This window comes from Pleurodeles waltl, chromosome 4_1, assembly GCF_031143425.1.
Source record: "Pleurodeles waltl isolate 20211129_DDA chromosome 4_1, aPleWal1.hap1.20221129, whole genome shotgun sequence".
Lineage (NCBI taxonomy): Eukaryota > Metazoa > Chordata > Amphibia > Caudata > Salamandridae > Pleurodeles > Pleurodeles waltl.
This window is the reverse complement of record NC_090442.1, coordinates 18,500,143-18,527,794: the sequence shown is the minus strand read 5'-3', so window position 1 is coordinate 18,527,794 and position 27,652 is coordinate 18,500,143. Positions and strand designations below refer to the sequence as shown.

General features: G+C 46.4%; 1 pseudogene; it reads right to left on the bottom strand.

Annotated features, from left to right (window-relative positions):
- The window catches only part of LOC138286916 (zinc finger protein 208-like), a 255,326-nt pseudogene that overhangs the window by 84,549 nt on the left and 143,125 nt on the right, over window positions 1-27,652 (bottom strand).

Genomic DNA, 27,652 nt, shown 5'->3' with positions numbered 1-27,652 from the left:
CCTTGCGTTACATTAGCATAATTTTTTTACGATACTAACGTGGCTCAACGAGGCCAAATTCGCTACACCAGATTTACAAAGTGGCACGATGCATGCATTGCGCCACTTTGTAACCCCTTGCGCCACACTGTAGGAAAGTACCATCTTGCCTGGCATGTTACTCCCATTTTTACTTGTGTGTCAGTTTGTTTTTGCCTGTCTCACTTAGATCCTGCTAGCCAGGACCCCAGTGCTCATAGTTTGTGGCCTAAATGTGTTCCCTGTGCGGTGCCTAACTGTATCACTGAGGCTCTGCTAACCAGAACCTCAGTGTTTATGCTCTCTCTGCTTTTTAAATTGGCACTGCAGGCTAGTGACCATTTACACCAATTCTATTCGGCACACTGGAATACCCTTATAATTCACTAGTATATGGTACGAAGGTACCCAGGGTATTGGGGTTCCAGGAGATTCATATGGGCTGCAGCATTTCTTTTGCCACCCATAGGGAGCTCAGACAAATCTTACACAGGACTGCCACTGCAGCCTGAGTGAAATAACGTCCACGTTATTTCACAGCCATTTTACACTGTACTTAAGTAACTTATAAGTCACCTATATGTCTAACCCTCACTTAGTGAAGGTTAGGTGCAAAGTTACTAAGTCTGAGGGCACCCTGGCACTAGCCAAGGTTCCCCCACATTGTTCATAGCCATTTCCCCAGACTTTGTTAGTGCGGGGACACCATTACACACCTGAACTACATATAAGGCAATACCTATATGTAGCTTCACAATGGTAACTCCGAACATGGCCATGTAACATGTCTAGCATCATGGAATTGTCCCCCTAAGCCAAATCTGGTATTGGGGTGCCAATCCCATGCATCCCCGGGGCTCCAGCATGGACCCTGGGTACTGCCAAACTAGTTCTCTGGGGTTTTGCTGCAGCTACTGCTGCTGCCAACCCTCAGACAGGTTTCTGCCCTCCTGGGGTCAGGGTAGCCCAGTCCCAGGAAGGCAGAACAAAGGATTTCCTCTGACACAGGGCGTTACGCCCTCTCCCTTTGGAAATAGGTGTTAAGGGCTGGGGAGGAGTAGCCTGCCCCAACCTCTGGAAATGCTTTGAAGGGCACATATGGTGCACTCCTTGCATAAGCCAGTCTACACCGGTTCAGGGATCGCCCAGCCCCTGCTCTGGCGTGAAACTGGACAGTGTGTCCCAGACCTCTGCCATCTTGAATGCAGAGGTATGAGGGCACAATGGAGACCTCTGGGTGTCCAGTGCCAGCAGGTGACGTCAGAGACCCCTCCTGATAGGCTCTTACCTGGTTAGGTAGCCAATCCTCCTCTGAGGGCTATTTAGGGTCTCTCCTGTGGGTTTCTCTTCAGATAACGAATGCAAGAGCTCACCAGAGTTCCTCTGCATCTCCCTCTTCGACTTCTGCCAAGGATCAACCGTTGACTGCTCCAGGACACCTGCAAAACCGCAACAAAATAGCAAGACGACTACCAGCAACATTGTAGCACCTAATCCTGCTGGCTTTCTCTACTGTTTCCTGGTGGTGCATGCTCTGAGGGCTGTCTGCCTTCACCCTGCACTGGAAGCCAAGAAGAAATCTCCCGTGGGTCGACGGAATCTTTCCCCTGCTAACGCAGGCACCAAATGTCTGCATCACCGGTCCTCTGGGTCCCCTCTCATCTTGACGTGCGTGGTCCCTGGAACACAGGAGCTGGATCCAAGTGACCCCGACAGTCCAGTGGTCCTTTTGTCCGAATTTGGTGGAGGTAAGTCTTGCCTCCCCACGCCAGACAGTAATCCTGTGTACTGCGTGATCTGCAGCTGCTAGGGCTTCTGTGCACTTTTGCAAGGATTCCTTTGTGCACACCACAGCCCAGGTCCCCAGCACTCCGTCCTGCATTGCTCAACTCGCTGAGTTGACCACCGGCTTCGTGGGAACCCTCCTTTGTAGTGTTGAGACGACCGCCGTGCTCAGATTTCGTGAACACCTGTTCAAGTACTTCTGCGGGTGCTGTCTGCTTCTGTGTGGCCTCTCTCTGTTGCTGAGCGCCCCCTCCTCCAAGGGGCGACTTCCTGGTCCTTCCTAGGCCTGGGCAGCACCCATTATCTTCAACTGTGACTCTTGCAGCTAGCAAGGCTTGTTTGATGTCTTTCTGCATGGAAACAACTCTGCATCCTCCTGCACGCCATGTGACATCATCTGGTCAAAGGAGAAGTTCCTGGCACCTTCCGTTGTAGCAGAATCTTCTACATCTACCACCCGAAGGCAGCCCTTTTGCATCTTCAACCGGGGTTTAGTGGGCTCCTGCCCACCCTGGACACTTGCGTGACTCTTGGACTTGGTCCCCTTCCTTTGCAGGTCCTCAGGTCCAGGAATCCGTCTTCAGTGCTTTGCAGTCAGTTGTTGCCTTTGCAGAATCCCCTATCTCGACTTTACTGTCTTTCTGGGGTATTAGGGTAACTTTACTCCTACTTTTCAGGGTCTTGGGGTGGGGTATTGTAGGAGGCTGGACTGGCTTGTAGTGAGTACCAAGGGGTACTTGCACCTTGCACCAGGCCCAGTTATCCCTTATTAGTGTATAGGGTGTCTAGCAGCTTAGGCTGATAGATAATGGTAGCTTAGCAGAGCAGCTTAGGCTGAACTAGGAGACGTGTGAAGCTACTACAGTACCACTTAGTGTCATATGCACAATATCATAAGAAAACACAATACACAGTTATACTAAAAATAAAGGTACTTTATTTTTATGACAATATGCCAAAGTATCTTAGAGTGTACCCTCAGTGAGAGGATAGGAAATATACACAAGATATATATACACAATAGCAAAAATATGCAGTATAGTCTTAGAAAACAGTGCAAACAATGTATAGTTACAATAGGATGCAATGGGGAAACATAGGGATAGGGGCAACACAAACCATATACTCCAAAAGTGGAATGCGAACCACGAATGGACCCCAAACCTATGTGACCTTGTAGAGGGTCGCTGGGACTATTAGAAAATAGTGAGAGTTAGAAAAATAACCCTCCCCAAGACCCTGAAAAGTGAGTGCAAAGTGCACCAAAGTTCCCCTAAGGACAAAATAGTCGTGTTAGAGGGAAAATGCAAGGAAAACACAAATCAGCAATGCAACAACGATGGATTCCTGACTGAGGGTACCTGTGGAACAAGGGGACCAAGTCCAAAAGTCACAAGCAGCTCGGAGATGGGCAGATGCCCAAGAAATGCCAGCGGTTGGTGCAAAGAAGCTCTTACTAGGCTGAAGAACTGTGAATACTGCAGGAACGACAAGGGCTAGAGACTTTCCCTTCGGAGGATTGATCCCCCACGCCTTGGAGAGTCGTGCAGAAGTGATTTCCCGCCGGATGAACGCCAACAAGCCTTGCTACACGCAAATCGTGCGTTTGGCGTTTTTGGACGCTGCTGGGGCCCAGGAGGGACCAGGAGGTCGCAAATTGGACCTGCAGAGAGAGGGGACGTCGAGCAAGACAAAGAGCCCTCACTGAAGCAGGTAGCACCCGGAGAAGTGCCAGAAACAGGCACTATGAGGATGCGTGAAACGGTGCTCGCCGAAGTTGCACAAAGGAGTCCCACGTCGCCGGAGACCAACTTAGAAAGTCGTGCAATGCAGGTTAGAGTGCCGTGGACCCAGGCTTGGCTGTGCACGAAGGATTTCCGCCGGAAGTGCACAGGGGCCGGAGTAGCTTGCAAAGTCGCGGTTCCCAGCAATGCAGCCCAGCGAGGTGAGGCAAGGACTTACCTCCACCAAACTTGGGCTGAAGAGTCACTGGACTGTGGGGGTCACTTGGACGGTGTCGCTGGATTCGAGGGACCTCGCTCGTCGTGCTGAGAGGAGACCCAAGGGACCGGTAATGCAGCTTTTTGGTGCCTGCGGTTGCAGGGGGAAGATTCCGTCGACCCACGGGAGATTTCTTCGGAGCTTCTGGTGCAGAGAGGAGGCAGACTACCCCCACAGCATGCACAAGCAGGAAAACAGTCGAGAAGGCGGCAGGATCAGCGTTACAGAGTTGCAGTAGTCGTCTTTGCTACTATGTTGCAGGTTTGCAGGCTTCCAGCGCGGTCAGCGGTCGATTCCTTATCAGAAGGTGAAGAGGGAGATGCAGAGGAACTCGGCTGAGCTCATGCATTCGTTATCTAAAGTTTCCCCAGAGACAGAGACCCTAAATAGCCAGAAAAGAGGGTTTGGCTACCTAGGAGAGAGGAAAGGCTACTAACACCTGAAGGAGCCTATCACAAGGAGTCTCTGACGTCACCTGGTGGCACTGGCCACTCAGAGCAGTCCAGTGTGCCAGCAGCACCTCTGTTTCCAAGATGGCAGAGGTCTGGAGCACACTGGAGGAGCTCTGGACACCTCCCAGGGGAGGTGCAGGTCAGGGGAGTGGTCACTCCCCTTTCCTTTGTCCAGTTTCGCGCCAGAGCAGGGGCTAAGGGGTCCCTGAACCGGTGTAGACTGGCTTATGCAGAATTGGGCACCTCTGTGCCCAACAAAGCATTTCCAGAGGCTGGGGGAGGCTACTCCTCCCCTGCCTTCACACCATTTTCCAAAGGGAGAGGGTGTCACACCCTCTCTCAGAGGAAGTTCTTTGTTCTGCCATCCTGGGCCAGGCCTGGCTGGACCCCAGGAGGGCAGATGCCTGTCTGAGGGGTTGGCAGCAGCAGCAGCTGCAGAGAAACCCCAGGAAGGGCAGTCTGGCAGTACCAGGGTCTGTGCTACAGACCACTGGGATCATAGAATTGTACCAACAATGCCAGGATGGCATAGAGGGGGCAATTCTATGATCATAGACATGTTACATGGCCATATTCGGAGTTACCATGGTGAAGCTACATATAGGTAGTGACCTATATGTAGTGCACGCGTGTAATGGTGTCCCCGCACTCACAAAGTTCAGTGAATTGGCTCTGAACAATGTGGGGGCACCTTGGCTAGTGCCAGGGTGCCCTCACACTAAGTAACTTTGCACCTAACCTTTACCAGGTAAAGGTTAGACATATAGGTGACTCATAAGTTACTTAAGTGCAGTGTAAAATGGCTGTGAAATAACGTGGACGTTATTTCACTCAGGCTGCAGTGGCAGGCCTGTGTAAGAATTGTCAGAGCTCCCTATGGGTGGCAAAAGAAATGCTGCAGCCCATAGGGATCTCCTGGAACCCCAATACCCTGGGTACCTCAGTACCATATACTAGGGGATTATAAGGGTGTTCCAGTAAGCCAATGTAAATTGGTAAAAATGGTCACTAGCCTGTCAGTGACAATTTGGAAAGCAATGAGAGAGCATAACCACTGAGGTTCTGATTAGCAGAGCCTCAGTGAGACAGTTAGTCACTACACAGGTAACACATACAGGCACACTTATGAGCACTGGGGCCCTGGGTTACCAGGGTCCCAGTGACACATACAACTAAAACAACATATATACAGTGAAAAATGGGGGTAACATGCCAGGCAAGATGGTACTTTCCTACACAACCCCCCCCCAAACGAAGGACAATAAGACTAGCCATTACCTGATGAGTCTTCATTGTCTAAGTGGAAATATCTGGAGAGTCCATCTGCATTGGAGTGGCTACTCCCAGGTCTATGTTCCACTGTATAGTCCATTCCCTGTAGGGATATGGACCACCTCAACAATTTAGGATTTTCACCTTTCATTTGTTTTAGCCAAAGTAGAGGTTTGTGGTCTGTCTGAACAATGAAGTGAGTGCCAAACAGGTATGGCCTCAACTTCTTCAGAGCCCAGACCACAGCAAAGGCCTCCCTCTCAATGGCAGACCAACGCTTTTCTCTAGGGGTCAACCTTCTACTAATAAAAGCAACAGGTTGATCCTGGCCCTCAGAATTAAGTTGTGATAGGACTGCCCCTACTCCTAATTCAGATGCATCAGTTTGGACATAGAATTTTTTAGAGTAACAAGGGCTTTTCAGGACAGGTGCAGAGCACATGGCCTGCTTCAGCTCCTCAAAAGCTTTCTGACAGTTTGCTGTCCATAATACCTTTTTAGGCATTTTCTTGGATGTGAGGTCATTAAGAGGGGCTGCAATGGAGCCATAGTTCTTAATGAACCTCCTGTAATACCCAGTGATGCCTAGGAAGGCTCTCACCTGAGTCTGAGTGGTAGGGGGAATCCAATCAATAATAGTTTGGATTTTCCCCTGAAGTGGTGCAATCTGTTCCCCACCAACAAGGTGTCCCAGATAAACCACCTTACCCTGCCCTATCTGGCACTTTGAAGCCTTGATAGTGAGGCCTGCCTTTTGCAGGGCCTCCAAAACTTTCCAAAGGTGGACCAGGTGATCATCCCAGCTGGAGCTAAAGACAGCTATATCATCCAAATATGCTGCACTGAAAGCTTCCAGCCCTTGCAGGACTGTGTTCACCAACCTCTGAAAAGTGGCAGGTGCATTTTTCAAACCAAAAGGCATTACAGTAAACTGGTAATGTCCTCCAATGGTAGAAAATGCAGTCTTAGGTTTAGCATCTTCTGACATTTTGATCTGCCAATACCCTGCAGTCAAATCAAAAGTGCTTAGATACTTGGCAGATGCCAGTGTATCTATTAGCTCATCTGCCCTGGGTATAGGGTGAGCATCTGTTTTGGTTACCAAGTTGAGACCTCTATAGTCTACACAAAACCTCATTTCCTTCTTTCCATCTTTAGAATTGGGTTTTGGTACCAGTACCACAGGAGAAGCCCATGGACTGTCAGAGTGCTCAACCACTCCTAGTTCCAACATCTTCTGAACTTCTTGCTTTATGCAGTCCCTGACATGGTCAGGCTGCCTATAGATCTTACTTTTGACAGGTAAACTGTCTCCAGTATCGTATGTGTGCTCACACCAAGAAGTGGTGCCTGGCACAATGGAGAAGAGGTCTGAAAATTGTCCTAGGAGATTTATGCAATTGTCTTTCTGCTCAGCAGTAAGACAATCAGCCAAAACTACCCCTTCCACAAGAGCATCTTGTTCTGTGGAAGAGAAGAGATCAGGTAGAGGATCACTGTCTTCTTCCTGTCCCTCATCTGTTGCCATGAGCAGGGTGAGATCAGCCCTGTCATAGTAGGGTTTCAGGCGGTTGACATGGAGCACCCTAAGGGGACTCCTGGCAGTGCCTAAGTCCACCAAGTAGGTGACTTCACCCTTCTTTTCAACAATTGTGTGTGGACCACTCCATTTATCTTGGAGTGCTCTTGGGGCCACAGGCTCCAAGACCCACACTTTCTGCCCTGGTTGGTACTGAACCAAAACAGCCTTCTGATCATGCCATTGCTTCTGGAGCTCTTGGCTGGCCTGAAGGTTTTTACTGGCCTTTTTCATGTACTCAGCCATCCTTGATCTGAGGCCAAGTACATAATCCACAATATCCTGCTTAGGAGCTTTTAAAGGTTGTTCCCAACCCTCCTTTACAAGTGTGAGTGGACCCCTAACAGGGTGTCCAAAAAGAAGTTCAAAGGGGCTGAAGCCCACTCCTTTCTGGGGTACCTCCCTGTAGGCAAAAAGGAGGCATGGTAGAAGGATATCCCATCTCCTGCGGAGTTTTTCAGGGAGTCCCATAATCATGCCTTTGAGAGTTTTATTAAATCTCTCCACCAGTCCATTTGTTTGTGGATGATAGGGTGTTGTGAACTTGTAAGTTACACCACACTCCTTCCACATGGCCTTTAAGTATGCAGACATGAAATTGCTTCCTCTGTCTGATACTACTTCCTTTGGGAAGCCCACCCTGGAAAATATTCCCAGGAGGGCCTTTGCCACTGCAGGAGCTGTAGTGGTCCTTAAAGGAATAGCTTCAGGATATCTTGTGGCATGGTCCACTACCACCAAGATAAATCTATTGCCTGAAGCAGTAGGAGGGTCAAGGGGGCCAACTATGTCAACCCCTACCCTTTCAAAGGGAACCCCAACCACAGGCAGTGGAATAAGGGGTGCCTTTGGAGTGCCACCTGTCTTGCCACTGGCTTGACAGGTTTCACAGGACTTACAAAAATCTTTTGTGTCCTCAGACATCCTAGGCCAATGAAACAGTGGTACCAATCTGTCCCAAGTTTTCATTTGACCCAGGTGCCCAGCTAAGGGAATGTCATGTGCCAGTGTTAGGAGGAACTTTCTGTACTCCTGAGGAATCACTAATCTCCTGGCAGCTCCAGGTTTAGGATCCCTTTGCTCAGTGTACAAGAGGTTGTCCTCCCAGTAAACTCTGTGTGAGTCACTGACATCCCCATTAGCCTGTTTGACAGCTTGCTGTCTGAGACCCTCTAATGTGGGACAGGTTTGCTGTGCCACACTCAGCTCCTCTCTGGCAGGCCCCCCTTCACCCAAAAGCTCAGCAGTGTCTGCTTCCAGCTCCTCTGGTGTAGGTTCTGCACAGGGAGGGAATTCTTCTTCCTCAGAAGTAGAATCCACTGTAGAGGGAGGGATAGTAGGAAGTGGTTTGCTTCTACTAGCCCTAGCTTTAGGGAGCACTTCGTCCATTGTTCCAGGATCCAAGCTTCCCTGTCCTTTTTGCTTTTTGGCCTGAGCCCTTGTCAAAGCAAAAATATGCCCTGGGATGCCCAGCATTGCTGCATGGGCCTCCAACTCCACATCTGACCAAGCTGATGTCTCCAAATCGTTCCCTAATAGACAGTCTACAGGTAAATCTGAAGCTACCACAACTTTCTTTGGACCAGATACCCCCCCCCAGTTGAGATTTACAACAGCCATGGGGTGGCTTTGTGTTATGTTGTGAGCATCGGTTACTTGGTACTGGTGTCCAAGTATGTGTTGTTCAGGGTGCACCAGTTTCTCAATCACCATTGTGACACTGGCACCTGTGTCCCTGTAGGCCTGGACCTCAACACCATTTATTAGGGTTAGTTGCTTGTACTTCTCCAAGTTATGGGGGCAAGCAACCAAAGTGGCTAAGTCAATAGCCCCTTCAGAGACTAAAGTAGCCTCTGTGGTCTCCCTAATCAGACCAACCCCAACTAAATTACCAAAAGTGAGCCCAGCTACTCCCTTGGATTGGCTATTAGTAGGTTTGCTCCCACCACCACTGCTATTAGTAGGGACACTAGGTGTAGCAGTAGGGGTTGTAGTGGTAGGAGCTGTGGTGCCTTTCTTTGGACAACTGGGATCTGTTGTCCAATGGCCTTTTATCTTACATAAATAGCACCATGGTTTCTTTTCCTTGTTCTGATTAAAGGAGGATTTGGGCCCACCACCCCCACCAGAGTGTTTTTGTGGGCCTGATGAAGACTCATTTTTAGATTTGTCCCCACCCTTGTCAGAAGACTTACCATCCTTCTTTTTGTTGCCATCTTTGTCACCCCCTGTATGAACTTTTCTGTTCACTCTTGTTCTGACCCATTTGTCTGCCTTCTTTCCCAATTCTTGGGGAGAGGTCAGATCAGAGTCCACCAAGTACTGGTGCAACAAATCAGACACACAATTATTAAGAATATGCTCTCTCAGGATTAAGTTATACAGGCTGTCATATTCAGTAACTTTACTGCCATGTAACCACCCCTCCAAGGCCTTCACTGCCTGGTCAATGAAATCAACCCAGTCTTGTGAAGACTCCTTTTTGGTATCTCTGAACTTTATCCTGTACTGTTCAGTGGTTAAGCCATAACCATCCAGGAGTGCATTCTTAAGAACTTGGAAATTGTTAGCATCATTTTCTTTTACAGTAAGGAGCCTATCCCTACCTTTTCCAGTAAATGATAGCCATAGGATAGCAGCCCACTGCTTTTGAGGGACATCCTGTACAGCACAGGCCCTCTCAAGTGCAGCAAACCACTTGTTAATGTCATCCCCCTCCTTGTAAGGGGGAACTATCTTATGCAGATTCCTGGAATCATGCTCTTTTGCAGGATGACTATGGGGAATACTGCTGCTGCCACCATGGGTATCTAAACCCATTTTCTGTCTTTCCCTCTCTATTTCTAAAGACTGTCTATCCAAATCCAGCTGTTGCTTCTTGAGCTTCAGTCTGGTTTGCTCCACTCTCAATCTATTGAGCTCCCTTTCTAACAATCTGTCATCAGGGTGGGTGGGAGGGACATTTCTAGATACAGAGGTATGATGGGAATGAACAGAAGGAGACCTGTCCCTTACAGAGGGCACCCTAACAGCTTGGCTACCAGTATAATGTGAGAGCACATCATCAGTATGATGTGATTCAACCTCTGTACCAACTATGCTAGACTGTCTAGTAATGGGCAGGCTAAGAAGTTTCTTTCCTGAACCTTTTCCTGGGGGAGTCCCTGGATCAGATTGAGAACCATTAGCTACTTTTTCCACAGATTGGGCACTTATGGCCTTATCCTGTACTCTAAGCATATTAATTAGCAGTTCTAAGGAAGGATTCTTCCCTACACTCAAACCTCTCTCTATGCAGAGACTCCTTGCTCCTTTCCAGCTAAGGTGATCATATGCAAGTTTGGACAGTTCAACTTTTTGGCCTGTGCCAGACATTTTTTAGAGAGAGTTAAAGTGATAGACAAAAGAGAAAAAAGTTTTCAGAACTTTTTGGAAAGACAGAAAAAACTTTTTAAACTTTTAAGAACTTTTTGAAAGTTTAGAAGTACTTTTCAGCACTTAGAAAAGAGTGAAAAGAGGAAATGCAAAACTTTTTGGCTATGTGTATATACACTGACCTTGTTTTGTATATTTTTCTCTTATGAAAAGTACAATGACAAGAGTGGTAAGTAGTCTCAAGCACTTATCCCACCACTGCACAACCAATGTAGGAGGCTGGACTGGCTTGTAGTGAGTACCAAGGGGTACTTGCACCTTGCACCAGGCCCAGTTATCCCTTATTAGTGTATAGGGTGTCTAGCAGCTTAGGCTGATAGATAATGGTAGCTTAGCAGAGCAGCTTAGGCTGAACTAGGAGACGTGTGAAGCTACTACAGTACCACTTAGTGTCATATGCACAATATCATAAGAAAACACAATACACAGTTATACTAAAAATAAAGGTACTTTATTTTTATGACAATATGCCAAAGTATCTTAGAGTGTACCCTCAGTGAGAGGATAGGAAATATACACAAGATATATATACACAATAGCAAAAATATGCAGTATAGTCTTAGAAAACAGTGCAAACAATGTATAGTTACAATAGGATGCAATGGGGAAACATAGGGATAGGGGCAACACAAACCATATACTCCAAAAGTGGAATGCGAACCACGAATGGACCCCAAACCTATGTGACCTTGTAGAGGGTCGCTGGGACTATTAGAAAATAGTGAGAGTTAGAAAAATAACCCTCCCCAAGACCCTGAAAAGTGAGTGCAAAGTGCACCAAAGTTCCCCTAAGGACAAAATAGTCGTGTTAGAGGGAAAATGCAAGGAAAACACAAATCAGCAATGCAACAACGATGGATTCCTGACTGAGGGTACCTGTGGAACAAGGGGACCAAGTCCAAAAGTCACAAGCAGCTCGGAGATGGGCAGATGCCCAAGAAATGCCAGCGGTTGGTGCAAAGAAGCTCTTACTAGGCTGAAGAACTGTGAATACTGCAGGAACGACAAGGGCTAAAGACTTTCCCTTCGGAGGATTGATCCCCCACGCCTTGGAGAGTCGTGCAGAAGTGATTTCCCGCCGGATGAACGCCAACAAGCCTTGCTACACGCAAATCGTGCGTTTGGCGTTTTTGGACGCTGCTGGGGCCCAGGAGGGACCAGGAGGTCGCAAATTGGACCTGCAGAGAGAGGGGACGTCGAGCAAGACAAAGAGCCCTCACTGAAGCAGGTAGCACCCGGAGAAGTGCCAGAAACAGGCACTACGAGGATGCGTGAAACGGTGCTCGCCGAAGTTGCACAAAGGAGTCCCACGTCGCCGGAGACCAACTTAGAAAGTCGTGCAATGCAGGTTAGAGTGCCGTGGACCCAGGCTTGGCTGTGCACGAAGGATTTCCGCCGGAAGTGCACAGGGGCCGGAGTAGCTTGCAAAGTCGCGGTTCCCAGCAATGCAGCCCAGCGAGGTGAGGCAAGGACTTACCTCCACCAAACTTGGGCTGAAGAGTCACTGGACTGTGGGGGTCACTTGGACGGTGTCGCTGGATTCGAGGGACCTCGCTCGTCGTGCTGAGAGGAGACCCAAGGGACCGGTAATGCAGCTTTTTGGTGCCTGCGGTTGCAGGGGGAAGATTCCGTCGACCCACGGGAGATTTCTTCGGAGCTTCTGGTGCAGAGAGGAGGCAGACTACCCCCACAGCATGCACAAGCAGGAAAACAGTCGAGAAGGCGGCAGGATCAGCGTTACAGAGTTGCAGTAGTCGTCTTTGCTACTATGTTGCAGGTTTGCAGGCTTCCAGCGCGGTCAGCGGTCGATTCCTTATCAGAAGGTGAAGAGGGAGATGCAGAGGAACTCGGCTGAGCTCATGCATTCGTTATCTAAAGTTTCCCCAGAGACAGAGACCCTAAATAGCCAGAAAAGAGGGTTTGGCTACCTAGGAGAGAGGAAAGGCTACTAACACCTGAAGGAGCCTATCACAAGGAGTCTCTGACGTCACCTGGTGGCACTGGCCACTCAGAGCAGTCCAGTGTGCCAGCAGCACCTCTGTTTCCAAGATGGCAGAGGTCTGGAGCACACTGGAGGAGCTCTGGACACCTCCCAGGGGAGGTGCAGGTCAGGGGAGTGGTCACTCCCCTTTCCTTTGTCCAGTTTCGCGCCAGAGCAGGGGCTAAGGGGTCCCTGAACCGGTGTAGACTGGCTTATGCAGAATTGGGCACCTCTGTGCCCAACAAAGCATTTCCAGAGGCTGGGGGAGGCTACTCCTCCCCTGCCTTCACACCATTTTCCAAAGGGAGAGGGTGTCACACCCTCTCTCAGAGGAAGTTCTTTGTTCTGCCATCCTGGGCCAGGCCTGGCTGGACCCCAGGAGGGCAGATGCCTGTCTGAGGGGTTGGCAGCAGCAGCAGCTGCAGAGAAACCCCAGGAAGGGCAGTCTGGCAGTACCAGGGTCTGTGCTACAGACCACTGGGATCATAGAATTGTACCAACAATGCCAGGATGGCATAGAGGGGGCAATTCTATGATCATAGACATGTTACATGGCCATATTCGGAGTTACCATGGTGAAGCTACATATAGGTAGTGACCTATATGTAGTGCACGCGTGTAATGGTGTCCCCGCACTCACAAAGTTCAGTGAATTGGCTCTGAACAATGTGGGGGCACCTTGGCTAGTGCCAGGGTGCCCTCACACTAAGTAACTTTGCACCTAACCTTTACCAGGTAAAGGTTAGACATATAGGTGACTCATAAGTTACTTAAGTGCAGTGTAAAATGGCTGTGAAATAACGTGGACGTTATTTCACTCAGGCTGCAGTGGCAGGCCTGTGTAAGAATTGTCAGAGCTCCCTATGGGTGGCAAAAGAAATGCTGCAGCCCATAGGGATCTCCTGGAACCCCAATACCCTGGGTACCTCAGTACCATATACTAGGGGATTATAAGGGTGTTCCAGTAAGCCAATGTAAATTGGTAAAAATGGTCACTAGCCTGTCAGTGACAATTTGGAAAGCAATGAGAGAGCATAACCACTGAGGTTCTGATTAGCAGAGCCTCAGTGAGACAGTTAGTCACTACACAGGTAACACATACAGGCACACTTATGAGCACTGGGGCCCTGGGTTACCAGGGTCCCAGTGACACATACAACTAAAACAACATATATACAGTGAAAAATGGGGGTAACATGCCAGGCAAGATGGTACTTTCCTACAGGTATCTTGGACATCCTTAGTGTTTTCTTACACTCCCAGCGACTCTCTACACACTACACTAGGCCTGGGATCCATTTGTGGTTCGCATTCCAGTTTTGGAGTATATGGTTTGTGTTGCCCCTGGGCCTATTGTGTCCTATTGCATTCTATTGTGTTCTACAGTGTTTGCACTACTTTTCTAACTGTTTACTTACCTGATTTTGGTTTGTGTGTATATTTGGTGTATTTTACTCACCTCCTAAGGGAGTATATCCTCTGAGATACTTTTGGCATATTGTCACTAAAATAAAGTACCTTTATTTTTAGTAACTCTGAGTATTGTGCTTCTTATGATATAGTGCTATATGATATAAGTGGTATAGTAGGTGCTTTACATGTTTCCTAGTTCAGCCTAAGCTGCTCTGCTATAGCTACCTCTATCAGCCTAAGCTGCTAGAACACTACACTACTAATCTACTAATAAGGGATAACTGGATCTGGCACAAGGTGTAAGTACCACAAGGTACTCATTATAAGCCAGGCCAGCCTCCTACATTGGTGGTGCAGCAGTGGGATCAGTACTTGTAACTGCTTTACCACTTTGTCATTGGTGCTTTTCATAAAAAAACATATACCAAATACTTCAGAATATACACAGTTAACCTAAACAGTTTAACTTTCCTTCTTTAAACGTTCTAAAAAGTTTTAGAAAAGTTTTCAAACGTTTTGAAGCGTTTTAAAACGTTTTTCTCTTTTCTTTAAAAGTTTCTAAACTTTTTTCTTTCTCTCTGTCCTAACCCCTTTCTATAATGTCTGCAGTAGAACTTACTCCCACAGTTGTCCAGGCAACATATGGGAATCTAAACTTTAAAAGTTAGAGGGGTCTCTGCATTGAAAGAGGTTTAGCCATTGGTAATAATCCTATAAAAGATCTTCTCCTTAGGCTTCTCCTAGAAAGTGACCAGAACCAGTCTGGCCCATCCCAGGATCAGGAGGTAGAGGAGTGGGGTACCCAGCAAGACTCAGAGGAGTCCCCTGAGGTTGCTGGGGAGGGTTCTTCCAAGGACCTGTCAGCTAACAGGCCATCTAGTGACACTGGTAGTGGGAGGGGGGTCACACACTAGTAGGGCACCTTTCACTCCTAAAGGCCAGGTTACTAGAGTTCAGTCAGTTAGGGAAAGGTCTCTCTCTGCCAATTCCCACATTTCTTCTGTGTCTCACAATTCCCAAGCCTCCCACCCTGAGGATAACTTAATGGAAAGGGATCTCAGAAAGCTGAGGTTGGAAGAGGCCAGGCTGAAGCATAAACAGCAGCAGATGGCCTTAAACAGGGAATCTCTGGATGTGGAAAGGGTAAGGCAGAGGTTGGGGTTAGTTCCCCATGGTGGCAGCAGCAGTGTTTTTGATAGCAATCCTGGTATAGATAGTCCCCCCTTACAAGGAGGGGGATGACATTAACAAGTGGTTTGCTGCACTTGAGAGGGCCTGAATGGTACAGTTGGTCCCTCAAAGGCAGGGGGCTGCTATCTTGTGGCTATCTTTCACTGGTATGGGTAGGGATAGGCTCCTTACTGTTAGAGAAAGTGAAGCTAACAACTACACAGTATTGAAAGATGCACTCTTGGATGGATTTGGCTTAACCACTGAACAATACAGGATTAAGTTCAGAGACACCAGAAAAGAGTCTTCTCAAGACCGGACAGTTTTTGTGGACTGTTCAGTGAAGGCCTTGGAGGGGTGGTTACATGGCAGTAAGGTATCTGACTATGAAAGCCTGTACAATCTTATTCTGAGAGAGCATATTCTGAACAACTGTGTGTCTGACTTGTTGCACCAATACCTAGTAGACGCGGATCTGACCTCTCCCCAAGAATTGGGAAAGAAGGCAGACAAGTGAGTCAGAACAAGGGTGAACAGAAAAGTTCATACGGGGGTGACAAGGATGGCAAGAAGAAGGATGGTAAGTCTTCTGACAAGGGTGGGGACAAAAGTAAACATTCTGAGTCTTCATCAGGCCCACAAAAATCCTCTGGGGGTGGTGGGTCCAAATCCTCTTCCAATAATCAACCTAAAAGGCCTTGGTGTTATTTGTGTAAAGTCAAAGGCCATTGGGCAACTGATTCCAGTTGTCCAAAGAAAAACACCAAACCTCCCACCACCACAACCCCTGCTGCAAATTCTAGTGCCCCTAGTAATAGCAGTGGTGGTGGGAAATCTACTACTAATAGCCAATCCAAGGGTGTGGCTGGGCTCACTATTGGCAATGTAGTTGGGGTTGGTCTTGTTAGGGAGACCACAGAGGCTATTTTAGTCTCTGATGCTGGCATAGATTTTGCCACCTTAGTTACTTGTCCCCTTAACATGGATAAGTACAAGCAACTTCCCCTAATAAATTGTGTTGAGGTTCAGGTCTACTGGGACACAGGAGCCATTGTAACTATGGTTATAGAGAAACTGGTGTCGCGTAGGCTCTCATTATCCTAATGAGACTACTAGATTTTTGGGCGGCCAGATCGTTCGCAGTGTGGGGGACTAAGTCTGACCCACAGTGAAGGACCCTTGTCGCCCTAAATCCGGGTTTTGCTGCGGCTAACTAGCAGTGCCTCATCTCTCCCAAAGGGAAGAGACAATTGGGCAGCCGAGCGCATGACATCTTAGTACTTCCCAGGGAAGTCGTGGTCACTCAGGTTACAACCGGTTCTCTCATACACAGTGCGGTCCCATATAGAAATGACGAAGGCAGTTTAAGTTTAAAAGATTGGTTTAATAAAACAACTGCATTTTATATAGCAAACCGTGAGCTGCAATAACCAGAACTACACAACACAGTAGGATTAAAATAGTAACAATGAGAGTGAAGCACAAGAATAAGGCTATCATAGTGCAACTATATTAGGTTCTCTCTAAGTTATATTCTGAGCACAGCATGTGAAGCTCTAAGCCTGCCTTTCAGGTTCCCTTGGGAGGACATCAACCCTCATACCTGAGCAAAGGCCTGTGATCTGCATCAGCATCTGCAACAGGGCAGTCAGCATCTAGTTGTAGGTTCCTGGTCGGAATCTCCCTCTAACATGTACTAGGACTAGAAAGTGTTTTTATAACTAACACGCAGATGTTCTAAGAAAATGTCCCTACGTAAGGATGTGTATTTTCTACGAACACTAGAGACTAAACTTCTACCACGTGTACCGGCAATGTACCAGACTGTAGCCTTGACTGAAGCACAGAGTGAGCAGGAATGCATTGTTTGAGAACACAGTGCTGAAATAAGCTAAACAGTGTGATAGAATGAAATAAAAACAAGACCGTAAAAGTGGTTATTGTAAAATAACCGTGTGAGGTTGAATAAAATGTATCTAGGGCAAAGTGCAGAGAGGCCTAATACATTAAGCTGACGCGCATGAAGCTATATGAAAAATGGCTACACTACACCCTCCCCTTGTCGGTAGAAAGTGGGTTAAATCGAAGCTAAAAATGCCCTGAGCTCAAATATAAGTAAAACCCTATCCAATTTCAACAAGTTAAGAAGACACACAAGCATAATAATTTGCAAATTAAAATATGAGCAAGCGGCCAAAGCCGAATTCAATGGATAATGTCAATTTAGAATAAGTCCAAATTATGCATTGATCATGGAAAGCAGGAAATTCTCCACTTCGGCAGATGACAAAACTGGAAAATCCACGCCAAAGACTAGCAAGGAGCAGGTGTGTTCCAAAGCCCCAGTGTCAACTAAGGCGACATCCTGTGCAGTGCCTATAAACGAGTTAATGTCAACTTCCTTCAGGAAGGGTATCTCGTAATCAGCCGCTCTAATCAAACGCAGCCGCAGCGCGCATGTCTGGTAATGAGCCCTCATTGAGAACATCAACAGATCAGCATCAACCACTGGGGGGCGTAGCTGCGAGAGGCAAACGTCCAGTGCATGTTCAAAAGAGCACCAACGGCACCGAAACACGGGCTGCACACAATCCAAAACCAGTCTGAATGACAGAGACCAGTCACACTCCAAATGTTCCAGGAGTGTTGCTCCGAAGTACTGTATCATGCGTTCACGACACAGCTGCGCTGATGGGAGCGCCCACATTCGTCCTTGTTGCGGCAGGACAGCCATTTCGGAAAAACAACAGCAACAGCAAAATGCTGGCAAATAAAGCCAAAGTTATCGGAAATCCCCCAAAAATGCTTCCGAAGATGGAATGAATAGCCGAAGGTATTAAACCGAATATAGAAGAGAACGTGTGAACGAAACCAATACCAACAGCTTTGAAAAAATGTGCTAATCCAGCCGTGCTGGAAGCATTAAATATACGTCGTACGAGTTCACCAAAGTGGCTCGGAAAGTTTGTATTTAACAGGGACTGTATTTCCGCCGATGACCTTGCCACATGAAGTGCGTAGGCATCGCGTGCAGATGTAAGGGCCACATGCTTCTGAAACAACAAAGTCTTCAGTCTGCTTAACTTGTCAAAATTCACCTTAGAAGTAGCAATGTGAGGCCACATATCCGCTACCTCCCTAATTTTAGTGGGGGGAAACAACACGTTCCCGCAGCAAGTAATGACCTTAGTGACCGAAACAACGTAAACTATTCCGGCCCGCATGCCGCAACAGTCTTCACTATTGAGGAGGACGTAGCTGCTGTTTGAAAGCACCTGGAACGTGCGTTTAATCAAGGGGACTGGAACTCCCTTCAGATAGCAAGCCAAGTTCGCAACCGAGGCATTACACGCCCCATGCAAGGACAGCTGCTTACAAATCATCGAATGGCTGACTGAAGTCTCACATTCACTGCCGCTAAGAAAGACCTCTTTCATGCCATTGAGGCATTTGTACATGAAGGGAAGCTCCCACACCTCCTGGATGTAACTATCTCCCAGCTTCTCATATCTGCCTACCGGAACATGTTTCAAACAAGAAGTGAATTGTAATGTAGAAATAGGCAAATTAATAACCCCGTGTATCAACCACTCTGCTGAGGGAATCTCCGCCACAGTAAAAGGCAATCTTTCTAACTTTTCAATATTTAAGCATGACATAAGTCGCCTCCTTCTTAGCCATTAGTTGTTGTTGTCGCGTCAAATTAAAGGAAAAAAATATTTCCCTGGCACTGATGTGCTGCCACGGAACGCGACCCGCCTTCAATGTCTGAAGCATCCAACCCAACTTCATAATGGACCTGGTCTCACTCTGTCCATGATATAAAGAAGACATATCAGATCGTATAATGTCTATAGCAGAAGAAACAATGTTGTTAATTGTATAAATTCGGTCGGACAAGGTGTGAATTCCATTATCCACAACAGCTATTGCTTTTTTCAGATTTTCCTGATCTATCTGCCTTAACCGGGCTGCAGCCTCTTTACGTGGCATCTTCGGGCCTGACAAAAAATCTTGTAAGTCAGTGTCATTAGACAGGAGTGTGAGATGTGTCTTAACTGCATCTAGCGAGGATGATTTTAGCCATTGCTGGCACAATTTTCCCACACTATGGGGGTCATTCTGACCCTGGCGGTAGACTACCGCCAGGCCAACAACCGCGGATGCACCGCCAACAGGCTGGCGGTGCATCCATGGGCATTCTGACCGCGGCGGTACCGCCGCGGTCAGAAACGGAAAACCGGCGGTGTCCCGCCGGTTTCCCACTGCCCTGGGGAATCCTCCATGGCGGCGCTGCAGGCAGCGCCGCCATGGGGATTCCGACCCCCTTACCACCAGCCTGGCTCTGGCGGTTTTGACCGCCAGAACCTGGCTGGCGGTAACGGGTGTCGCGGGCCCCCTAACAGGGCCCCACCAAGATTTTCAGTGTCTGCCAAGCAGACACTGAAAATCGCGACGGGTGCAACTGCACCCGTCGCACCCCTTCCACTCCGCCGGCTCCATTCGGAGCCGGCATCCTCATGGAAGGGGGTTTCCCGCTGGGCTGGCGGGCGGCCTTCTGGCGGTCGCCCGCCAGCCCAGCGGGAAACTCAGAATTACCGCAGCGGTCTTCTGACCCCGCAGCGGTATTCTGATGGCGGGACTTTGGCGGGCGGCCTCCGCCGCCCGCCAAAGTCAGAATGACCCCCTATATGTCGTCATTACTTCAGCATGTTCTGGTGATCTATAGCGAGGGTCTGACCTACTCGTTCGGAAACCCCCCGAGGACGTGACAAAACGTTGATGACAGCCGTCGGTATCTACTGGCCACAATAACCACCCGCCTGGACGTGTCAATGAAGTGTTAAATGTACCATTCTGGACCCATTCAGTAAGCTCACTAAAGGTGGCATTTATGTATTTCTGCCAATTATAAATTTTTGCAGGGGCAGGTATACTGGGCATGTTTAATTCTCTGATTGTAGCTAAACCTAAGCAGCTGGTCTGCAGTACTGTTTCATTTAAAAAAATCATTTGAGCGGGAATGAGACATGCTCTAAACAGTGTTTCTCTACCTGTAGTTTGCCAATTCTTTGTTCCCCAAACACTTTTCAAATCAACATTTTTTGACCAATATTCATAACCTTCAATTGAAAATCGGGAAATAAAGGAATCCGAAAATATGAATTTCGCGTTGGTCAGCAACATTTTTTATCTTTAGTCGGAGTTAACTTCAGCATTCTTTTGATGGTGCCCAGAAAAATACGTAAATTTATCAAAATAAGTTCTGGAACTCTCTTGTGGGGGAGTTGGGCAATGTTCCCATTGCGTGTAGTCAAATATTGTTTTGGGAGTACTTGCTTTATGAATTAAATGGTGCCCATAATAATTATAACAAAACATGTCACCATAATTGTCTCTAAACTGGTAAACATCTTCATTTTCATAGACAGTGTAATATTGCAATTCTGTCATCATTGAGTCAACTGTCTTCACATCCCAATCATCAGATACAATGCCTGGTATTGCTATATAATTCATGGATAACTTTAGCACATACGGTATTTGAATTATTTCAGTGGGACCATATATATCAAACATTACTTTATCCCACACAATCCCATCCGGAATTGGCACTGCAGAAATGTTCACAAAGGACAAGTCTCTTCGAACCTTATGTGATGAAAAATGTGGTTTCAACACCTCCACCACCTGTTCAACCGCTGATCTTTCAGGAAGAAAATGACCATGTATAAACAGAAAAAAGGTAATGACAAACCCAATCCAAAGAAAAAATGCTAGCATAGTCAATAAAAGCCACAGATAGTTCCATGGAGAAACAAAATACATATCTTTAAGCCAACGCATCAGCTTACGTTGACCTGACAGGTCAGCAGTCGAAGAGGCAAACGAGTCCGATAGACCATCGTTGTTGTCTGCAAAGTAACCAGAGGCAGTTCGTGCAAAAGGCGTTGCTGTAGTCAATGAAGAAGTTGGTGTTTCCCGCGGTGGTACACTGTAGATAGCACCATCCGTCACATCTGTAGTCATAGTGACTTGATCAAATGTTTCTAAGTTGGTCGTTGTTAGTGGAACTAATGCAAGATCATCATCCACCCTCCCCAAGCTCGAAGAGGTACCAGTGTTGGTATAGACAACTTGAAGCAGAACTTCTTCTCCAGAAGTGAGAGGGATTCGGGAACTACTGGTCGTTCCTCTTGGTCGGCTGTGTAGAATCGGCCACATGTTGTAACTTGACATTATCAATAGAAACAAAGCGATTTTCTTGGGCACCTGGCAACGGGGGTAGAATAACAGTTCTCGTTCCGTGTATCCACAACACAGGGACTGGTGCACGATAAGAAGGGCCAAATTCTTTCTTTACTGCGACCTTTTCACACACAAGATCCCCAACCCTGGGAATCCAGCTGGTAGGTGTTACTGGCACATCCTTAATTCCTGTGGAGGCAGCACTTTTAGAAGAGTTATCTTCATGGAACTGCTGTAATTCCTGTAAAACAGTGACTCGATCATTTATGTCAAAAGGTGTCTCAGCCGCCTCCACACCAGGACCATCAAGATCCGGAACAAACATTTGTGTTCCGAACAGGCACTCATATGAAGTACGACCCCCCAGGGACCTTCTAGGCAGGTTATGTAGTGCTCTCTGAACTCCATACAGGTGGGTTAGCCAACAACTACCCGTACTTAAGACTCTGGCTGTTAACGATTGCTTTAAATCGTGGTTTAATCGCTCCACAACAGAATTTCCCTGGGATGAAATGGAGACGAGTACTGGAGCTGGACCCCCAATGAAGCCATTGTGTCCCTGAATGCCCTTGAGGCAAAAGCAGGGCCCTGGTCCGAATGGAATGCCGCAACTGCATATGTACCGACAAAGACTCGCTAATCTTTAATAACAGTCCGAGCGTCAGCCGAGCGCTGTGGCCACACCCACACAAATATGGAGCAGGAATCAACAGCGACTAGTATATATTTGTATGCACTATCCGGTGTTAGTGGATCGCAATGATCCAAGTACACACATTGTAATGGTCTGTTGGATATTAAGAGAGGTGTCTGCTGCCGGTGCTTAGCTGTTGAAACTTTAATTTGTTGACAGATGTCACAACAAAGGAATACTGCTTAGTCTCTTTATAGAGACCAGGCCACCAGTAACGGGCCTGCAATAGCGAAATTGTAGCTGCCACGCCAGCATGTGCAGATGCCACCCCCTCATGCGCTGCTTTAATCAATTGTGTTCTTACATCTTTATTGGGGATATCGCGTATGCCTATGCTAGGAATTTTAACTTCAGCATTCAGCATACTTCCCATGAAGTATTGATATTTATTTGGAAATCCTTTTGGATAAGGTGTGCCATCAACCGTAGCTTTTATGGCAGCCATAATCTCTGTGTCTGGTTTGGAACTCGAACGAGTCACTGCAGCTACATTGGCAACTGCCACTACCGACTTTGTGGCTTCATCAGCCAAAGTATTTCCAGCAACGTGTATTCCAACGCACTGGTGTCCAAGTGCATGCACAACATGGACTTTGGGTAGCGTCTCTTTCAGGTCTGCTACCTTCCCCCACAGTAGTCTGTGTTTAATGGTGTTGCCTTTTGAATCTCTTAACCCATTCAAGCGCCAGTAATGTAGGTATTCGTTAGAAGACTGGACGCAATAATACGAATCACAAACAATCAGTGTGAACCGCGTCGGATCTGTATGTTCTAGTGCCATTAGTAGAGCTTTTAGCTCAGCCAATTGTGCTGTACAATCCCCTAAGGTCTGTGTATAAGTATGTTGGGGGCAGAATTTCTCTCCCTCCATATAGCCGCTCACTACCACACATGCAGCAGAATATTGGTGTTTTGTTCCAATCGCTGGTTACGCAAAGCCATCGGTGTACATGACTACTTGATATTGATCAACAGGCAACGTGTCAGCGGGAACTGGATATTCAACTTCATATTGTAGAAATTCCTGAGTTTGTAACTTTGGGTCAAAAATGTAGTCTACATCAGTGGCTGTTAAAGACGTAGCCCATTGTATCCATCGTAGGTGCAGTGCTTTTGCGTTCGGGACGCTAGCTTTTGTAACAGCCTCAAGAGCCTGTATAGGAGAAACAACAATAATGCGTTTTCCCTGGGAAAGAGGTCTCTCTTTAATAATACTAACATAATTAAAGTACACTGTTCCATAAGAGAAAAGGAAGGAAGAAAAACCAGAGAGACCTGAAGTATCAGGAGTAGAAACCCTCAAGCATCATAATAGACGACTGGTATCATCATTGGGTAATACTCCATGTCAGGCCGGCAGTGCAACGCCTGAGGGGCTCCCCACAAGGAGGAGCACTGAACCGTATTGTTCTGATAGTTGTAAATGGATACTAACTAACTAAACAAGGTAGGTACTTCCATTCAAGCACCTATACCCAAAGGAGAGAACAAAAGAAATACAAGTTAAAATTGGTATAGCAACCCTACATATATCATAATTTTAATCAATAGTCAGGGATGCCACCAAGATTAAAAACAAGGGAAAGTAATACAATGAGTGTCAATGCTCAATTACTTTCAATGAGCAGTAAACTCAGAGGAGAAGCCCATTAGGAGTCCTCATTAGACAAGGTCAACATGTTTCGCGTCGTGTGGTCCACTCGGATCCGTGACGCTTCATCAGGACCAAAAAATCAAAATACGCTCTTCTCCAATTCAACAAATTAATTAACAAAGCCAGTCACTTACATTGAGGAATAAAGGCTAGGTCACAGTCAGGTCGCCCTAGAAAACATAAGAGAAAAAGCACCGAATCGTGCCCAAAAGTGGTCATAAAAATCAACATGCAAACATTGTGCAGTACAGCAAGATTCAAAAAGAAGGAAAAATAGGAGGAGTTATGATGACAATAAGGTAGCTTACCACCCCCAAGTTGGGAACAGGCTCCTTAGTAAGCACGTCCCCTGGACTCGGCTATCAGCTAAACATAATAAGCATAGGTCATTGATAAGAATAAAGAGCAATAGTCAGGTGTAAAGGTATGAAACACAATTCTCATTGGAAGTCAATGCAAAAAACAACAACAAGAACAACCCAAGGTCTCTTAAAAAATCACGTAGAGAGAAGGGTTGTTATATGTATACAGCAATAAATATAGGTACTACTATTCGTTAATCAAAATTGTTAAAAAGGTCCATAGAAACCAAAGAGAAAGATGTTATTGTCCTATCAAAATGGACTGGTGCTCATTGTGGCAGTCAAAAAATAACAAAAACAAGTGCCCCGATATCAGCACCTCACGTGGTTTAAACGCTATTTAATGGTGGTACTCAAATGCACTAGTAATGTAAAAATGGCGAAGGATTTTGAAGGGCGAGTTCGTTAGAGTTGACGAGGACACAAGTAAACTCACATGGTTGCTCGGAAAGCTATTCCTTCACACAAATTAAAGATTAGCAGTATGGAAAGGTTATATAGGGTACTCACATTCGTGCCGTCGGTCCAATCTAAGGACCTACCCTCCGGGACGTGAAACCGCATCAAGACGCGGTGAAACGTTCTCAGAGTTTTAAAAGGTTGCGAGGTCCCGGAAATCGGGTCCCGGCACGCCGGAAGAGGTGCTTCTTCGGTGAATGTGATAGTAAAAATAAAAGAAGGCCAGGAGCTAGCGGCCATCTTAGATGAGGCATCTCTTATAAAAAGGTGAGCAAATCAGTGTACAACCCCGAGGGAATATTACCACCATATAAGCAGTAGAGAAAGGTGGTATCTACAAGGAGAGAGGAGAAAACCTTGACTTGCTGAACGTCCCTTGAGTCAACATACTACTAACAATTAAGTTCATTATTTAGCAGCGTAAAAATAGCAAAAAAAGGCAAAAAAAGGGGGAAATACATCTCATATAATAATGTCATCTACAGCCAGTCAGTTGGATATGCAAGTCTGTTTATTCTGATAATATGGAGAAGTCTAATGTACCTCTAAGGTGCAATCAGTACATTGATCCATATTAGAGTGTGTAAGTCCCGTTTATGCTAGTGTGGTCCAAGGAATATCGTCATTGAGACCCCGTATATTGGTACCCAATTTAAATACCCATCTCTGTTCTGTTCTAAGAAGGTGTATTGGATCATTGGGTCTTATTTTAGGTGCTTCCAAAACCAACCACCAAAGGTCATCAGGGGAATGTTTTGCCGCTAGAAAATGTGTGCTAAGTTTAGTAGTAATTCTATTGCACCTAATGTTACTGCGATGTTCATTAATACGATTCTTTACCGGTCTGGATGTCATGCCAATATAGCGTAAGTCACAAGGGCAGGTGATCATGTAAACACAATTCCTAGTATTACAATTAGTATGTTTTTTAAGGTACCAAGTACCTATAGGATCTAGATTCACTGATGTGAGATTTCTAGTCAACACACAAACATTACAGTTACCACACGGGTGATGTCCTACAACCGGAGGAAGACCCCACAATGTTTTCTGGGTGTGGGTGTCGGTTGGTGGTCGTGGACGGGTGTGAATAACCATATCTTTGATGTTAGTTGAGCGTTTAAAAGCAAATAAAGGTTGAGAAATCTCGTAGCCACCACTGGTCAAAATAGACCATTGTTTATTAATCAATTTCTTGATTGAATTTGATAAGGGAGTGAAAGTAGAGACACATGTGATTCTTGATTGAGGCGTCTTTTCAAAAGTGGTAAGTAGAGCCTCCCTGTTGTTGTTTCGCGCCCGTTTGCGTGCCTGGCTTACAGTTCTGGAGGGATAATGCCGTTCCAGGAGTTTATCTTGTAGTGCATCAGCTTGATGGTCAAATTCGGAAGTGGAACTGCAGTTCCGTCTGAGTCTTAAAAATTGGCCAAACGGTAAATTGTCTCGTAAAGATTTTGGATGATGACTTTCATACAATAACAAAGAATTACGATCAGTTGGCTTGTGATAGATGGAGGTAGACAATTTGCCATTGTTTATAGTAATCATCAAGTCGAGAAAAGATAACTGGGTTGCTGAAACAGTGGACGTGAATCTAAGGAAAGGGTCAAGAGTATTGATCCAGGTAGTAAAGTGTTCGGCATCTGGCAAAGGACCCTTCCATATAATCAGGATGTCATCGATGTATCGACGCCATAATGTGACATTCTTAGAAAAGGGGTTAAGTGATGATAAGATGAATTTCTTTTCAAAATCAAACATATATAAGCACGCCAAACTGGGGGCAAAGGTACTGCCCATCGATGTTCCCCGGACTTGATGATAAAACTGGTCATCAAATTGAAAATAATTTTCTGTCAATGCCATTCTGGCTAGTTGCATTATGAAGGAAACTGGGGTCGAAAGAGTGTCGGATGACTCCTGTAGGGCTGACTCTATAACTTGTAGAGTCGCTTCCTGTGGAATGTTGGTGTATAATGCCTCAACATCCATGGTGATTAGACCTTGTACAGTGTCAGAGTTATTGATAGACTCGATCAAATTGAGAACATCTTTTGTGTCCTTCAAATAGGAGGAAGAATTCTTGACCAGAGTCTGTAGAAAATAATCACAAAACATAGACAATGGTTCTAAGACCGAACCTATCCCCGAGACAATTGGACGTCCCGGGGGTGGTGTAATGTTTTTGTGAATCTTTGGTAAGCAATAGAAATAAGGAACTCGCGGATGTAAAGTATCGAGGAAATCAGCCTCCTTTGGTGAGATCCACAGATTATTCTTAGCTTCTTCTATCAAGATCCTAATCTGAGTCTGTAATCTGGTGGTGGGATCGACCCTGATCTTAACATAGTAAGTGGTGTCACTTAACAAACGTAAACATTCTTGTTTATAATCTGAAGAATTCATAATAACGATGGCGCCTCCTTTGTCAGCCTGTTTAATAGTGATCTGGGGATCAGATGCTAGATCAAGGAGCGCCCTCTTCTCTCTGTTAGGGATGTTAATGAAAGGAAGTTTAGGACATAATTTGTTTAAGTCAGTAAGTACTGCTTTCTCAAAGGTCACGACTTCACTAGGCATAACCACTTGTGGAGGAACAAAAGTAGAAGGTTTTTTTAAACCTGAATCATGGTGTGATAGGTCTACTGTCTTGTCCTTGAAAAAGAAATGTAACCGGATTTTCCGGAAAAATTGAGCCATTTCGATATGTAGTCGGAAGAAGTCCTCTTCGGGTGTAGGGACAAACCCCAAACCCTTATTGAGCACATCTGTTTCTGTAAGAGTGAGTACTCTAGATGATAAATTCACAACTAGAATCTCATTGAGGAGCTCTTGATTTGGCTCCTGGTCACCATTTGGGGTTCTTCTCTGGACCACTGAACTCGTCTTCCTCTTCCTCTTCTTCTGCCTCTGCCCCTGCCCTGGCCGTGGCCTAAAAAAGGCACATATGGCATCATCGGGCGGGGTTGAAAGAAGGGGTAAGGTGGTTGCCAAGGCATAGGTTGGTGTGCTGGGTAAGGTGAATAACCATAAAAGGGTTGTGGTAGATTATCATCCGTACTCCAGACATCAGAAGAAGAACCGCTTCTAAAGGTACGGGTTTTCTTAAAGGCTGTTGTCGATTCATC